The 17,684-nt window shown below is 34.6% G+C and overlaps 1 protein-coding gene and 1 pseudogene across 1 annotated transcript in view; one reads left to right on the top strand and one right to left on the bottom strand.

Moving 5' to 3' along the window:
- The window catches only part of LOC148956695 (gamma-aminobutyric acid receptor subunit pi-like), a 38,178-nt gene that overhangs the window by 10,629 nt on the left and 9,865 nt on the right, over nt 1-17,684 (top strand). The window lies entirely within an intron of this gene.
- Nucleotides 16,295-17,316, bottom strand: LOC148956696 (uncharacterized; annotated as a pseudogene).

Raw genomic sequence — 17,684 nt, 5'->3', positions numbered from 1 at the left:
CTCCAGTGCAACAAAATATCTTTGGACTGTGAACCTAAGTTGGTGGAGATGAACGACCCACAATTTCAGAACCAGGTCAAAGAACACCTGGCCATTGCAGTGTCCTACGCCCACGCGCAGAGATAGTTCTATCACTATGCGGTTGTTAGAAATAGTTGAAACATTGGATGAGTGGGAGTGCATGGACAAGGCACTGACAAAACTGATTGGCACGGCTAATGGTGCTATATCTCGTTTGAGAAATACCCATTATCCAATGGTGCTGTCTGCAGAGGATCGTCTCGCGATTAAAAATCAAAAAATATGTTGGGTTTGTAAGGGGGAGTTTGCAGAGTTCATGGGTAAAGGGAAAAGAGGGGGGAGGGGGAAAGTCAGAGATCATGACCATTTGTGGCAGGAAATATCGTCGGGGGGTAGTAATTTTAGGGGGGTAGCGCAGCAATAGTTTAATTTAACCGTGAGAAATATTTTTCTTATGAATTTTTTTATTCAAAATTCCAAGTATGGTTTAAAATTGACTTGACCGGCCCGGGCAAGGCGGCATAGGGAGTGAGGGGGAGTAGATTGTCCTTCGGTAAATAATTCATTTACCTATAACATCATTTCCAAATAAGCTGAGAAGCTGTTTCTTTTCGAACTGAAATGGCAGGTAGTGGATAATGAGCGTATGTGCGGTAATAAAATCTGTTTTTTAGATTCTTTTAGTTTTTTCCCCAAGGCATTGAGTCATTTGATTAAAGTGCAAAAAAGCAACAATTTTGATAGTTTTCCCTTGCTTAAACAGAACTTTCCAGACAGTGAAATGCATGACCTGTTGACCTGCAAAGGTATATATGCATACGATTATTACTGTTCTGGCGCAAGCTTAAGCGAGGAAAAACAACCTCCAATAGAAGCTTTTTACAATTCATTAACCAACAGTGAATGCACAGCCAAGGAGTATGAGTTTGCCAAGAAGGTGTGGTCCAAGGGGGATTGTAAAAATGGGTGGGATTATTGTAGACTGTACTTGGACAGTGACTTTCTAACTCTGTTGGATATAATCTGTAAGAACACAGACCAGATCTATTCAGAGTCCGGGTTAGATATCGGCTATTATTTTTCTACACCTTATTTAGTGATGGATTTAATTTTAAAAATTAGCAGGGAGGAAATAGGCCTAATCATAGATGTTGATCAATACCTTTTTGTATTGAGTTCAATGAGGGGTGGTTATGTTTTTCATGGGGACCGCGTCTTATCAACTGATCCAAGCGGACAAAGCACCGGTGCAAAGTCAAATGCAGTGTTCTTGGACATGAACTCATTGTACCCCTCGGCAATGTCACACTACTCTGTGCCGTGTGGGAACTATCAATGGCTTGAGAATCCTTGTGAGTTCCCTAACATTACCACAGTCGAGGACAATGAGCCACAAGGATTGTTTTTTGAAGTTGACGGTCACATTCTGCTGGCGCTTCACGACTCAGTCAAAAATTTTGTTTTTCCCTGTATCACTCGGTCAGTGAGCAGGGACTCTCTGAGCCCCTACAGTCGTTCATTGGTTGTGGATATGGGGATGCACTGGACCCCCTCTAAACATACACTGATTGCTTATTTGGACCCTAAAGAGAATATCGTTGTTCACCATGTGCTTTTGCACTGGATGGTGAGCAACGGTTTCAATATCACTAAAATACACAGGGTCTTACAGTTCAATCAGCAACCCTATTAGAAAACATTTATCGACACCTTTGTCGATAAACGCTCTAAGGCAAATTCAAAGGTGGAGAAGGAAATGTATAAGCTCATTCTAAATTCAGCGTTTGGCAAAATGTGTGAAAGCGTACGTAATAGATCTCGCTGTGACGTCGTGACTGACCCTCTAGAGTGTGCACGAATTATTGCCGACCCCAATTTTACATCTTTCACGAGCATAGAGGCCGGCATGGTTCTTCTACACAGACGAAAGCGAAATGTGGTACTGAACAAGAATATTGCAGGAGGTAGTTCAGTACGAGAAATTTCAAACAAGCTCATGTTATCGTTCCTTTACAATGTGTGCAAGGTGCACTAGCTCTTGGTGGGGGATGTACAAGTATTTTATGGTTCTACAGATTATCTGCTGTTCAAAGTAAGTGGGACTGAATTAGATTTATTGGGTGATTTAGAAAAGGGGGAACACATCAGCTCGCGGATGGATTTCACCAACTGGAATCCATCGCTCTACCCCGAGTTAGGGAAACGTCAAGCTCCCAATCAACTACTAGAATAAAAATTGGAGACAGGGAGGGATTTGATATCTCGGGGGGTGGTCTTGGGCCCCAAAGTTTAGTGCGTTGAAACACATAGTGGAAATGAAAAGCCGACATTTAAAGGGGTACTTACATACTTTGTAAAGAGCAACTTTAACATGAGCGTTTATAGAGACTGTGTAGAAAGAAGCCTAGTGCCGAGAGCACAAGTGCTTGCAATTCGCTCTCTACAGTATAGAAATTATACTGTGAGAGTGGAGAAGAATGCAATGTCGTGTATATCTGACAAGGTCTATGTGCTCGAGAATGGTGTGAGTGTTCTACCCCACGGCCACTACCGTATTTCAGATCGAGTTGAATGCATTGACTATCGCAATCAACTTGGTCTGGATAAATTAGCCTAATCTAACCACCTTAACTCAACCTCATCTAACCCAAGCACTAACCACCACCACTAACCCAACCTCAACTAACCTGTAGCAGTGACGACAACTATTTTTTTTCCACCGCCGCTCCCGGGGGGGGGCCCTTCCCGCGGCCGCCCAGGGGTGGGGGTGGGGGGGGTCCCACTCGCGGCTGGCCGGCCTCCGCTCCCATTGCCCCCGGGGGTAGGGGGGGGATCCCACCTTTAAATTTATCATGTTCAACTGTGCTACTAGTTCCAGTGTGTGTATTTTCTGTTGTACAAAAAGTGTAGCATAGAAAAGTGTTTAAGTTGACAAAAAGTGTTGTACAGAAAAGTGTTGTTGATGCTGGACAAAAAAAGTGTTTTTATTGTACAGTAAAGTGTTGTACAAAAAAGTGTTTTTAAAGACAATAGGTACTTTTTTATAAAGTGTTATCGTTGTTCATGTTGAACAAATAGAGTTTTCATGTTGACCGTGAAATTTTCTCACGTTGAACAAATGTTATTATTTTTATCATTGTTCATGTTGACCAAGTGTTCATATTGCTGTAATAAATGATGCCATGAAATGTTGTTTATGTTGTTCTTGAATAGATAGATCCACGGGAAAATTACTACTTATTCATTGAGCGCATATGATTTACAGTTAGTTGCAGTCCGACTGTTGTCCCCAACAGCACGTATCAATTTAAAACACCATTCCGATCGTTTCTGTGTGGTCCCTCAATGTCAGGCAAAACGACACTTTTAGCTAGAATAATTCAAAATTGCGATAAAATGTTTTTGGAAAAACCGAAAAAAATCTACTATTGCTATAGTATTTGGCAAGAGTCCTATGATAAAAATAAAAGCTATTGCCACAGCATACCAATACAATTCATACGAGGACTTGATGTTTTCAATAGTATTTAATCGAACTCGTGGCTGATTATTGATGATTTAACTGAATCCATTGAACAGTTCTCACAGGAAATGCTGCAATTCTTCACTGTCCGATCTCATCATGAACATATTTCCATAGCCCTAGTTTTACCCAATCTGTTTCATCAGAGCAAATGTATGCGAACCCTTGCTTTGAATTGCACTATCTATATTATCTATCGAGTCGTTCGTGATTCTAGCTCACTCATAACTCTCAATAAGCAGATATACCCTCGCGCTCCTAAATTTCTGTTGTCAGCGTACACTCAGGCGACTAGCAAGCCCTACGGTTACATTTTGCTGGATCTTAATCAGAGCACGCTCGAGGATCTACGTGTAGTCACCGAGATTTTCGACATTGAAATTACAGTATATCTTCTGGTGAACAGTAGAAAAGGCTATTAGTTGACGTTATGACATTGAATAAAATACAAGAACAACTTAATTTATTTTCCCTTTAGGAACTTCAAAACCATAACTAAAAATAAACTAAACTAAACAATACTTAAATCTAAACTACAACTAAACACTTATCTAAAACTAAACTAAAACTGAAATAATCTACTAAATTAAAACTCTAACTAAAACTCTTTAGCAAACTGTAGCTAAACTAAAACTCTAATCTAAACTAAACTAAAAGTAAACTAAAACTCAAACTAAAAATCTAGACTAAACTAAAACTAAACTAACTAAAACTAAACTTGAAATAAATTCTAATCTCTAAACTAATAAACTATAACTAACTAAAACTAAACAATAATCTAAAAATAAACTAAACTATAAATAAATTATAATCTCTAAACTACTAAAGTATAACTGTAACTAAAACTAAACACTAATCTAAAACTAAACTAAAACCAAACTAAGCTACTAAATTAAAACTCTAACTAAAACTCTTTAGCAAACTGTAGCTAAACTAAAACTCTAATCTAAACTAAACTAAAAGTAAACTAAAACTAAAACTAAAAATATAGACTAAACTAAAAATAAACTAAATAAAACTAAACTAGAAATAAATTCAAATCTCTAAACTACTAAACTATAACTCTAACTAAAACTAAACAATAATCTAAAACTAAACTAAAACTAAACTAAAACTCCAAACTAAAACTAAACACTAATCTATAACTAAAATTAAACAAAACTAGGCTACTAAATTAAAAATATAACTAAAACTCATATGTAAAACGAAAAATCTTAGCTAAAAAAACTAAAAGTAAACTAAAACTCAAACTATAAATCTAGACTAAACTAAAACTAAACTAACTAAAACTAAACTAGACTAACTAAAACTCTAAACTAACTAAAACTAAACTAAAACTAAACTAAAACTCCAAACTAAAACTAAAAACTAATCTAAAACTAAAATTAAACCAAACTAATCTAATAAATTAAAACTATAAATAAAACTCATATGTAAAACGAAAAATATTAACTAAAAAAACTAAAAGTAAAATAAAACTCAAACTAAAAATCTAGACTAAACTAAAACTAAACTAACTAAAACTAAACTAGAAATAAATTATAATCCCTAAACTACTAAACTATAACTCTAACTAAAACTAAACACTAATCTAAAACTAAACTAAACTAACTAAAACTCTAAACTAAAACTAAACACTAATCTAAAACTAAACTAAACTATAACTAAGTAAAACTAAACACTAATCTAAAACTAAACTAAACTAACTAAAACTCTAAACTAAAACTAAACTAAACTAACTAAAACTAAACTAAAAATAAATTCTAATCTCTAAACTACTAAATTAAAACTCTAACTAAACCTCTTTAGCAAACTGTAGCTAAACTAAAACTCTAATCTAAACTAAACTAAAAGTAAACTAAAACTAAAACTAAAAATCTAAACTAAAAGTAAACTAAACTAACTAAAACTCTAAACTAAAAATAAACACTAATCTAAAACTAAACTAAACTAACTAAAACTCTAAACTAAAACTAAACACTAATCTAAAACTAAACTAAAACTCAAAACTAAAACTAAACACTAATCTAAAACTAAACTAAAACCAAACTAAGCTACTAAATTAAAACTCTAACTAAAACTCTTTAGCAAACTGTAGCAAAACTAAAACTCTAATCTAAACTAAACTAAAATTAAACTAAAACTAAAACTAAAATCTAGACTAAACTAAAACTAAACTAACTAAAACTAAACTAGAAATAAATTCTAATCTAAAACTAAACTAAACTAACTAAAACTCTAAACTAAAACTAAACACTAATCTAAAACTAAAATAAAAATCTAGACTAAACTAAAACTAAACTAACTAAAACTAAACTAGAAATAAATTCTAATCCCTAAACTACTAAACTAGAACTCTAAACTAAAACTAAACACTAATCTAAAACTAAACTAAAACCAAACTAAGCTACTAAATTAAAACTCTAACTAAAACTCATATGTAAAACGAAAACTCTTAACTAAAAAAACTAAAAGTAAACTAAAACTCAAACTAAAAATCTAGACTAAAATAAAACTAAACTAACTAAAACTAAACTATAAATAAATTCTAATCTCTAAACTACTAAACTATAACTCTAAATAAAACTATACAATAATCTAGAACTAAAACTAAACTAACTAAAACTCTAAACTGTAACTAAACAAAAACTAAACTAAACTAAGCTACTAAATTAGAAGTCTAACTAAAATTCATATGTAAAACGAAAACTCTTAACTAAAAAAACTAAAAGTAAACTAAAACTCAAACTAAAAATCTAGACTAAACTAAAACTAAACTAACTAAAACTAAACTAGAAATAAATTCTAATCTCTAAACTACTAAAGTATAACTCTAGACTAAAACTAAACACTAATCTAAAACTAAAACTAAACACTAATCTAAAACTAAACTAAACTATAACTAAGTAAAACTAAACACTAATCTAAAACTAAACTAAACTAACTAAAACTCTAAACTAAAACTAAACACTAATCTAAACTAAACTAAAACTAAACTAACTAAAACTAAACTAAAACTAAATTCTAATCTCTAAACTACTAAACTATAACTCTAACTAAAACTAAACACTAATCTAAAACTAAACTAAAACTAAACAAAATATAAATTATAACACTAAACTAAACATTAAACTAAAACTAAACTAAAATCTAAACTAAACCAAACTGAAACTAAACTAAATAAAGGTAATAAAAAAAACTTAAAATAGACTAAAAATCTAAACTAAATAGGTAATAAAATAATAAACTAAAAATCTAAACTAACCAAATATTCATTCCTATTTTTATCATATTTCCGCCCCCCCCCTGATTGAATTAGATGGAGATGTAAGCGCGTCTCTGATTGGCTGTGACGGAGTATGTAACCGACACGCTGATTGGCTGAGAAGGAAACACATGATCTAACTGTTTCCGGGAACTCGTAACATCTGGCTCGAACAACAATAACAAATGCTATTTCTAGATCATAACATCTGCCTCGAACAGGAAGGAAATGTCATTAACTGTTTCTCGGAACCTCATAACATCTGGTTCGAATAACAATAACAAATACTATTTCTGGATCAACACATCTGCCTCGAACAGGAAGGAAGTGTCATTAACTTTGCTTCGAACGACAACAACATTGACCCCATTAACCACGTGTTCTCTCTAATGACTCTGTTCAAAACAACAACAACATTGACCTTGGCATTTTGCCTCGGAAACAATAACAACATTGACATTCGTTGAGAGCGTGCCAAAAACACACCTGGTGAAAGAGGTCATTGACCCCATTACGCAATCAGTCTCACTAATGACTCTATGCCCTTATTTGGTGTGGGCGTCGGAATTTTAAAAAAAAGTGTCCGGTTCGGGCTTCGAAGGGGTATTGTGGGCGTCGGACTCAATAAGGCATCTCTACTACTAACACCCCTTCCACTCCCACCATTTCCCCAAACACATCCAATAAAAATTTTGATATGGCCATTTTGTTCCACGCAGTTTAAAGTTCAGGAAATTATACCTTTGAGCACGACACTCCCCCCACAGTCGTCAGGGCAAGGGTTAAATTACGAAACACACATTAACATGATATATAGCAAAAAATACCTTATGGTAATTTATTGAGAAAATAAATGTAATTCCATATAGTTAATAATAAATAATTGTAAAAACTTTTCCTTCTTTCTAATCCCTTCTCTGTGTATGCACCAATACGAAATATTGTGGTTGGATTACTACTTTTTAAAATACCAGCAGCAGAACCGGAAGCAGCAAAACAATCCCATTTAAGTATTTTTCCCTTAAATCAGAGAGCAGCAGGCACTTTCGGAGAAAATGGTCCAAATCTTCGTCCTCATCTTTACAAAGAGGACACACATACCGACCATCAGGATGTACTATCCCCCTGTCGAACACCATTTGCCTGCTCCGGATTGGAAGGCAATTCGGCCTAAGCTGAATCCATCGATATAAAATCATAGCCGGTAAATTAAATTTAAATAGATTTCCTCTCCAAAACTAGGTTTAACCTGATTATAATGATTCAATGTAGCTGAATTTAAGACCAGCCCTTGCCAAAACTGAATTTCTTGACCCTCTAAGATAAATCGTACCTGGCTTACTAAATTTGTTGGTAGATCACGGGAACCAAGACCATCATTCCATAAGTAAGGCATTCCCACTCTTTCTAGTAATGACCTAGTTTGGGATGGCCAAGGCGTTTTCGAACTATAACTCAACATCTGATAATAAGCTGCTCCTACTAGTCGTTCTTCATTACACCTAATGAGCTTCAACCAAAATCTAAGCATCAAAATAGACCTATGTAGTTTTAGCGAAAACAGGCCCATCATCTTTCAGAATCTGTGAATGAGTTGTCTGATGTAATCCATACAGTCTTTTATAATACTGGAAAAACATAAATGAATGTGCATTGTCAGTTTAATATACATATACTGATATTTAGTAATCAAAATGTTAATCTTATTGGATTTATTAAAGTTATGAAAGTAAAAGCATTTATATTTTTTTTCAGTTAAGCGCAAATTATGTTCTGGCCTTGGAAAGGCATAGGGATTTTGAACCTTACTTATGATAATTTCTGCTCGTATTGAGTTTGACTCGGTTATTTATTGTAATTTCAGGTCGTTTTGTGTTTCATTTATTTATCGATGCTGATTTGTGGTAGTTTCACGCTTGGTAGATTATTTTATTTTATTTTTGCTAATTTTTAGTTTAATGGAGTTCTTTACTTTTCTTTGAAAAACTTATTTTGTGAAAAAAGTTTTTTTTAGTTAATTACATTAGACATCTAACGCTTTAGAAGAGTAGCCCACTTAAAAACTGTGCTTCACCACTACCTTGAACTGTTTCCCTTAAAGAATTTTTTTTTTTATATCAAACCCGTTTGTTGATTGCTTCTAAAATTGAATTTAAAGTGAATCTTTTTGTTAATGAAGATTTGAGAGCAACATTGTAACTTAAAACGAAGAAAAATTTTACTTTATGCAAGAGATGTCTGTCACCCCTCAAATTTTCTCTATTTATGCTAAAACGTGACAAGTATTTTAGAGTGCAACGAATAAAGATAGCTAGCAAAGGTGAGTGGTTTACTTGTCGATTGTCTTGTATTACATTTGAACTGAAAAATTGTTTGAAGGAAATTAAATAAATAAAAAAAAACACTTTTTTTCAACTGAAACTAAGGAGAAATATTAAACTATAGGCTAAAAAGAACATAAATTATTCCCCATATGAAAGTGTTGTCCCCTCCTTAATACCCCGATCTTCACGTTATTATTAAAAAAAAAAAAGTTTTTTCAACTCAAAATGGACTTATAAAAACTTAAAACGAACTGAAATTATTATATATATGAGGGGGGTTGCCCCCTCAACAACACTTCACTCTTCATGCTAAAGTTTCTTGGTACTTTTGAAAAAGCTTGTTATTATTATGGTTATTGTACTTTTTATGGTACTTTTAAACCCTTGTGTTTCAGGAGTTGCTATTTAAGAACAGGGACAATATACAAAATTTAACGTAAAGGGTGAAGTGTTGAGGAGGGGGAAGCATAATTTAATCTTAAACACAATTTCCACTTCACTGAAAAAAAAACAAGTTAATGTGAATTGACAGTTTAACATACATATACCGATATTTATTCCTAAAATTCTTAATAATTTTTCATTCATTTAAGTTAAAAAAGTGAAAACATTTAAATTGTATTTGTTTTCAGTAAAATGCAAATTATATTCTAATCTTGACAGGGCATGGGGTTTGTCAGCCCTACTAATGTTAATTTCTGGTCGTTTTGAGTTTAATTTGGTTATTTATTGTAATTAATGTAAGAAATCCCACAAACTGAGCTGTAATGAACTCCATTATACAAAAGATGAACAAAAATAGAATCAAAGAATCTACCAAGCTTAAAACTACCACAAATGAGCATCAATACATAAACGAAACCCAAAACCAAAAGAGATTAGAATAAATCAAGGCCGTATCCAGGGGGGCGAGGGGGGGGGGGTTACCCGGTTTGAACCCCCCCCACCAAAATTTTTGACCGAGTCGAAAATAAGTCGAAAATTAGTAAAACCTAGGTAAAAATCAATAAAATAAGTCGAACACTGAGTCAAAAATTAATACCCCCCCCCCCCGAAAAAAAAATCCTGGATCCGCCCTTGGAATGAATAGCCGAGTTAAACTCAAAACAAGCATAAATTATCATGAATAGGGCTCAAAACCCCTATGCCTTCTCAAGTTCAGAATATAATTTGGAATTTACTGAAAAACCACAAATTAATGTGCAATATGTTGATATTTATCAAACACAAATGTTGATATTTGTTCCTTAAAATCTTAATAATTTTTTATTTATTAAAGTTACAAAAGTAATAACACTAAACAAAAATTCAGTGAAGTGCAAATTATATTCTGACCTACTTGTTTTAGCCCTACTTGTGTTATATTCTGCTCGTTTTGAGTTTAACTCGGAAATTTATTGTAATTTCTGTTTTTTTGGGTTTCATTTATTTATTGATGCTGATTTTGGTAGTTATAAACTCGGTAGATTATATAATTCTATTTTTGCTTGTTATTGGTTTAATGGAGTTCTTTAATTTTCTTTGGTAAACATATTTTCTGGAAATAGTCTTTTTTAAGTTGATTTCTGTTCATTTATATTGACATCGCCTCTTTCAGGGAAAAAGAGAATAATATTTTAAATCTTTTGTTGCTGTTTAAGAATTTTTAGTTTGACCTGCTATTTGTATGCTGGAAAAACTTTTTCAACAATTTTTAAAAACATACACCATTTTGAAAACCTTGACACAAATAGTAGTGTTTAATTGATAAATTAAACATAAACTTACCAAGTTTGAAATTTGATTGTAATTCTACTCCAAAGAAGGAGTGCCAGCGTAGCTGAGAGTTCAACTGAGATAGACCTTTGCAATCGCCTCGATTGACCAAAACAAAAACAGTATTTTAAAGTTATTAAATAAAAAAAACAAGTTTTTTAAACTGAAAGTAAAGAGCGACGTTAAAAGTTAAAACGAATAGAAATCATTCTGTATATGAAAGGAGCTGCCCTCTCTTCACCGCTTCGTTCTTATCGCTAAAGTTGTTTTTTGTTTTAAAAAATGAAGTTGTAAGACAGAGTTAAATTTCACCGTAAAGAGTGAGGCGTTGAGACGGGGACGACCCCTTTCTTATACGGAATAATTTCGGTTCGTTTTAAGTTTTAATGTCGCTCCTTACTTTCAGTTTAAAAAACTTGTTTTTTTATTTAATTTCTGATCGTTTTTTAGTTAATGCAGCTTTTATTTGCATAAAAATTTTACTTTTCGTTTGCTAAATGGATGTCTTTACAAATTAACTTACGTAACTAACTTCTATATTCGTATATTTTTTTTCTGGTAAAAAATACAAAGTTGCAGATTTTGCAGATATGAGCTTGAAACCTATGTAATAGGGTTTTCTGATACGCTTAATCTGACGGTGTGATTTTCATTAAAATTCTTTCACTTGTAGGGGATGTTTCCCCCCTCTTTAAAAAATCGAGTAAATTTTCTCAGGCTCGTAGCCTTTGATGAGTAATACTAAACTTAATAAAATTTATATATTTAGAATCAGCATTATAAACACATTCTTTCGATACATTTATTGACATCAAAATTCCGTTTTAAAAGTTTCGATTACTATTGAGCCGTATCGCTTGTTTTTTTATTGTTTTTTTTATTACGTATATGTTATTACGTATATGAGGGGGCTCTCCCCTTAGTCAATACCACGCTCTTTACGTTAAAAGTTAAAAAAAAATTGGATTCACAAACCCCTGAATCACATAGGTCGTTTAATTAGAATAGATAGCTCTTTTGAAAGCACTTAAAAAAAACTGTTGCGTAAAGAGCGAGGTATTGACTAGGGGGAGAACCCCCTCACATACGTTATAATTTCTGTTCGTTTTAAGTTCTAATATTCCTTCTTACATTTCAGTTGAAAAAACTTGTTTTTTTTTATCTAATTTCTGATCGTTTTTTAAATAATGCTTGGAAATCCGGCGCTCCCTTCATAGAAATGTCCCTTACCCCAAAGAAACATCCTCCACGGAAATATTCTCCAGAGTCACTGTTTCCTCTAGCCCCCCCCTCCAGAAAAAATCCTTCCTGAAAATGGTTGTATACTTCCCAATAACCAATAAATAATGCTGGCAATTCCGGCGCCCCCTACAGGGAGATGTCCCTGCCCCCCGGAACCCGTCCTTCCTGCACAGATCCTACACAATACCCCCTTCGCCCCCCTGACCAACCCAAAACCCAAACAAAACCTCCTGACCCATTAGGGATAATTACCCATACACCATCCTCAATGTTAAAATGTGGTAAAGTTAAAAACTTTTATCCCACCTTCTGAGCCCTTCGGGGGATTAAGTCATCCTAAAAGACATATTTATCATATTTTAGACCATGCTGAACAAAATGGCTATCTCAAAATTTTGATCAGATGACTTTGGGAAAAAAATGAGTGTGGGAGGGGGCCTAGTTGCCCTCCATTTTTTTGGTCACTTAAAAAGGGCACTAAAACTTTTAATTTCCGTTCCAATGAGCCCTCCCACGATAGTATAGGAACACTGGGTCGATACGATCACCCCTAGGGAAAACAAACAAACAAAAAATCAAATAAAAACGCATCCGTGATCTTTATTCTGGCAAAAAATGTAAAATTCCACATTTTTGCAGATAGGAGCTTGAAACCTCTACAGTAGGGTACTCTGATACGCTGAATCTGATGGTATGATTTTCATTAAGGTTCTTTAACTTTTAGGGGGTCTTTCCCCCTTTTTTTGAAAATCAGCCAAATTTTCTCAGGCGCGTTACTTCTGATGGGTAGCACTAAACTTGATGAAAGTTATATATTTGAAATCAGCATTGAAATCTGATTCTTTTGATATATCTATTGGTATCAAAAACCCGTTTTCTAGAGTTTCGGTTACCATTGAGCCGGGTCGCTCCTTACTTACAGTTCGTTACCACGAACTGTTTGATTATAATATGCGGTGGTTAAGCTCATGATGAAACGCTGAGAGTTCAACGGGAAGGGAAATTGGGAGGACAGTTGAACTCTCAGCTACGCTGGTGCTCCTTCTTTGGATTAGAATTACACACAAACCTCAGACGTGGTAAATTTTCGTTTAATTTATCAATTCTACTTCAAAAGGAGCACCTTAGCTCCGCCTTCGAGTTCAACTGAGATTTTAAAGTTCAGCATGAGCTATACCAACACTAATGATGAATAATAGCCCTATTCATTAAAAAAGGCTGTTGTACAAAAATTCATTTATAGGAAGATATTTCAAATATAACAAATTACAGTGAATATATTCAAAAGACAGATAACTGCTGACCACTTTCAATTGGTTTATTATAAAACCTTGCAAACGTTTTGGCATTTTTCCAGCCTATATATTTTATGATTTGATCTGCATCAATTCCTATTGCTTTAAGGTGGGACGTTGAGGCAGACCGTGTGCTATGAGCACCATTAACACTGATATCTATACCTGCAAGAAATAAAACTTCTTTTATACATCTAGAAATAGATGACTTGGACGCAGCAGTATGAGGCTTACGATATGTAAGAAAAAGTGCGTCGTGTCTATTTGGATATGATGTCATTCTAATATACCTAGCTAGGTGCGTCGTCGGACACAGGGACGACTCTTGAAAAGCTCGAAATTTAACTACTGATTTGTGGTTGCCCGGTTTCGATGTTTTTAACAACACATTGATTTGAAAATCAAAACTTCTATCTTCATTATGTACAATATTTCTAAGTGATAAATTTGTCAAAAACTTAACTATTTCACAAGCATATAAAATAAATAAAAATGCTAATTTTTGTGTTAGTGTATTTAATTGTGGATTTTTTATATCACAAGATGTCAGTCTAAAGAGATAAAAAGCACATTTTACATCCCAAATACTTGAAATCTTGGGTAGACTACGCCTTCTATTAAAGACACCTCTCATAAACTTCTTGGTGATGTGATTACTGCCTACCTGAAGGCTTGGTAGAATTGCCGATAAAGCCCTCCTCGCAGTATTAATAGCACTGTATCCAACAGCTGAGTGAAAAGGTTCCCTAAGAAATGTCAAAATTTCCGGTAGAGTTGCCTCCAAGGCCTGGATTGTTTCTTTCAAAAAATTTGACCAATTTTTCAATTTAAACTTTGTACTGGTGGGTAGTTGAATCCCACCATCAATCCATGATAATATCGACTGTGGAGGGAGAATATCCTTGGTGCTGAAGCCCTTGCCGGACACGACGCAAGCCGCTAGGTGTAACGTCTTGGACAATGGATGGTGCAAGGTCGGTTTCTGTGGGAGAGACAAAGTAAAATTATCATTTGGTAGAAATATTGGACTTCCTATTAAAAGCTTTAATAATAAGGGATACCATATTTGTGTGGTCCAGCTTGGAAAGATCAAAATACCAGTGGCCTGATCTGTTTCCACCTTCTGAAGGATCGTCAGAAGTAAACTGAATGAGGGGAATGCATAAAAGAAATAATGCTTCCAATTCATTGCAAATGCATCTACGAATAAACATTCTGGATCTGGTTTCCAAGAAACAAATGGTTTAATCTGAAAATTTAATCTAGTCGCAAACAAATCAATATCTACTGACTGACATACCAAAAATTCAAAATAGTAAATATTTCAGAATCCAATTTCCATTCCTTTTCATTATCAAATTTTCGTGATGCCTTATCCACAATTTTAGCAACCCCAGGCACATGTTCTGCAGATATCCATCCTTTGCCCTGCAATACTACCTGCCAGACCTTATTTGCGAAATAATTACAAAATTTAGATTTTGATCCTCCCATTTTATTTATATAAGCTACTGTGGTTATATTGTCAGAACGCAGCCGAACAAGCATGCCTTTAATATCATGGGCAAAACATTTTAATCCCAGATAAACGGCCTTCGTTTCTAAGACATTGATATCAAATCTCTTCTCTTCTGAGGACCCTTCACCTGTGGCCGTTTTCATGGAATATTTATCCACGACTGCCCAACCTAGTTTCGACGCATCACTACACAAATATTTGTCAATTGATCTAGACTCAATTGCTTTAGAAGCATGATTGGCAATATCCAACCACCATTGTAGTTCCAAATTTACATCGGATGTTAAAATTACCCTTGCCGCAAAATTACCCTTCGCGTACCTTAATGCTTGAGTTTTCAACGATTCCGCTTTTCGGTAATATAAGGGCCCTAATTCTACTGCTGGAAATGTTGAAACAAGAACGCCCAGAGTTTGAGCCAATTCTTGAATCGTAGTCAATTTTTGACTAAGAATTTTTGAAACCAGATGTATAACTTTTTTAATTTTTCTTTACGGCAGGAAAATACGCATTGATCGCGAATCTAACAAAAAGCCCAGAAATTCTATTTGTTGGCTTGGAATGAGAACTGACTTTCCCGGGTGGATCACAAACCCCAGCTCTGACAGTAATTTCGCTGTTTCATAGACATTATTTTGACACTCTAAATATGACCTTCCCAGAAGGAGAGAATCGTCTAAATACGTAACTGACAAATACCCTTTTCTTCGAAGCAGAGAGATAACAGGTTTAAGTTTCGTAAGAACCCTCGGGGAAGATGATAAGCCATTCGGCATTGAAGTGAACGCATAACAATGGTCAACTTTAAAAAAAAGCCACATTTGATCTTCAAAATCAACTGGGCATGAATAATAAAAATCGACTAGGTCAATAGAGGCCATATAACAATTTTTGTCATCAAAAGAACCGCAGAATGAACACTTTCCATTTTAAAATGGTAATATTTAATGTTTTCATTTAAATTTTCAAAATTAAGAATAAACCGGGTAGACCCATCTTTCTTTGGGACTGTAAAAACGGGAGAAATACAACGTATTTCCTTTATTCTAAAGTCGGGTACTTTATGCAATAAAATATCAACTTCTTTTCTTATAGGCTCTATTTCTTCAAACGTAAAACTTTTGTTTTTTGTTTTCAAAGCTTTTAGTGGTGTTTTCTCAAATTCAATCTTATAGCCTGAGATTACAATATTCAAAATATTCAAATCACTGGTTATTGACTGCCATTTTGAGATGTACTTACTAATTCTCCCAGCTTTAAAGTTATCAGCCAAATGTTGTGACTGCCGATTGAAATTAACAACAAAATCATAAAAATCAAGATCGGGGTATGATAAATAGTACATACCAGCTATTTGCGCTCCCTTTTCTGGATATTTTGGAATTTCGACCTCTCTTGACAGTCCTGGCCCTGCTTTCTGCGAGAATTTGGATGGGGGGCCTCGTTCTGCCATCGGCGATAACGGTAGGCCCCCCCTTGCAGGTTTTTTGGTTTTCCAAAAGATTTTTTCAAATCCGCCAAGGATTTAGCTTTAGACGTTGTTTTGGCAATATCTTTGCCAAAAAGATACTCCGTGACTTTGACTTCAGGAGCACATAAAGCTGATGTTACAGTGGGATCTGGGCTCAATTCAAATTTCATCGCATGACGTCTTTTTAAACTTAGATCGTAATTGGTGAGGCCAAGCATGTGAACTGCATCTGTAAGGTTTTTGACAACCTTTTCTTTAATATGCTCATTTTCTAGCTCAAGAATTGCATTTTCTGCCTCTAAAACACAAATGTTGAGTGAGTAATTGTCCGCTGCACTTGAAGTGCCTTAGCATCCCTCTGTTTAGCCTGTGATGAGAGAATAGCCCAAATTTCACTATTCACCTTTTGAGGAACAATTTTTTCGGTATTCGCAGGCCTAGTGTGGTGCTCAAATAACTCTTTTAGCTTCACTATTTCCAAAGGCTCAGAAAAAGTTCTATTTGCAACTTTGGCAAGTTTCTTATGGATCTTGGGACCCTTTTTGGCACCAGAACGTTCTTCAGAAATCTTTTTGAATAGAGCGTCATTTGACGTGTTTTCTTTTAATCTTTTACCTTTGTGTTTTTCCGGAGAAGCTTTCCGCTTTGTGTCATGGATTTTTGTGGGGCTCCGAGAGCAAGATTTTTCATTCCTAGAACTAATTTCAGGGCTCCGAGAGCCATACCGATCACGAGTTTGAAACTCTGGGCTCCGACAGCCATTTGTTTGATCGCTATCACTCACGATTGAGAGTACTCTGCGACGCGAATGAGCTGTATATTGCCTTCCACGTCTCTCACGATCATAATCTTCATCAAGTAAATTGTCCAACAATCCAATCACTAACTCACTATCACTCATTATTTAATTTGGTATTTTGGTCTGAATCAAAGCGAATGCTAATGTCAACTGGTTGGTGGTTGGTGGTTTGTTTTGGTCAATCGAGGCGATTGCAAAGGTCTATCTCAGTTGAACTCGAAGGCGGAGCTAAGGCGCTCCTTTTGGAGTAGAATTTAGTTTTGTACCTCCTTTAGCTGACCTGTAAACAAAACTTAATACCATTCCCAAAGAATTCTATCTATGCTATTTGATAGCTTGGATACGCTTACACTCTTTTGAATTATTTACTTTTTAAGAGCAGAAGTGGTAATAGAAGCAGCCTTGAAAGTTTGAACTTAATACCCTCGGTCGTTTTTGGGACATCGTTGAGATGTCTTATTGGCAACGAG

This window comes from Artemia sp. Qi Xiang Cuo, chromosome 1 (assembly GCF_049724085.1).
Source record: "Artemia sp. Qi Xiang Cuo chromosome 1, ASM4972408v1, whole genome shotgun sequence".
Lineage (NCBI taxonomy): Eukaryota > Metazoa > Arthropoda > Branchiopoda > Anostraca > Artemiidae > Artemia > Artemia sp. Qi Xiang Cuo.
Note: the sequence above shows the minus strand (reverse complement) of the source record. Positions and strands in the feature narration are given on the sequence as shown.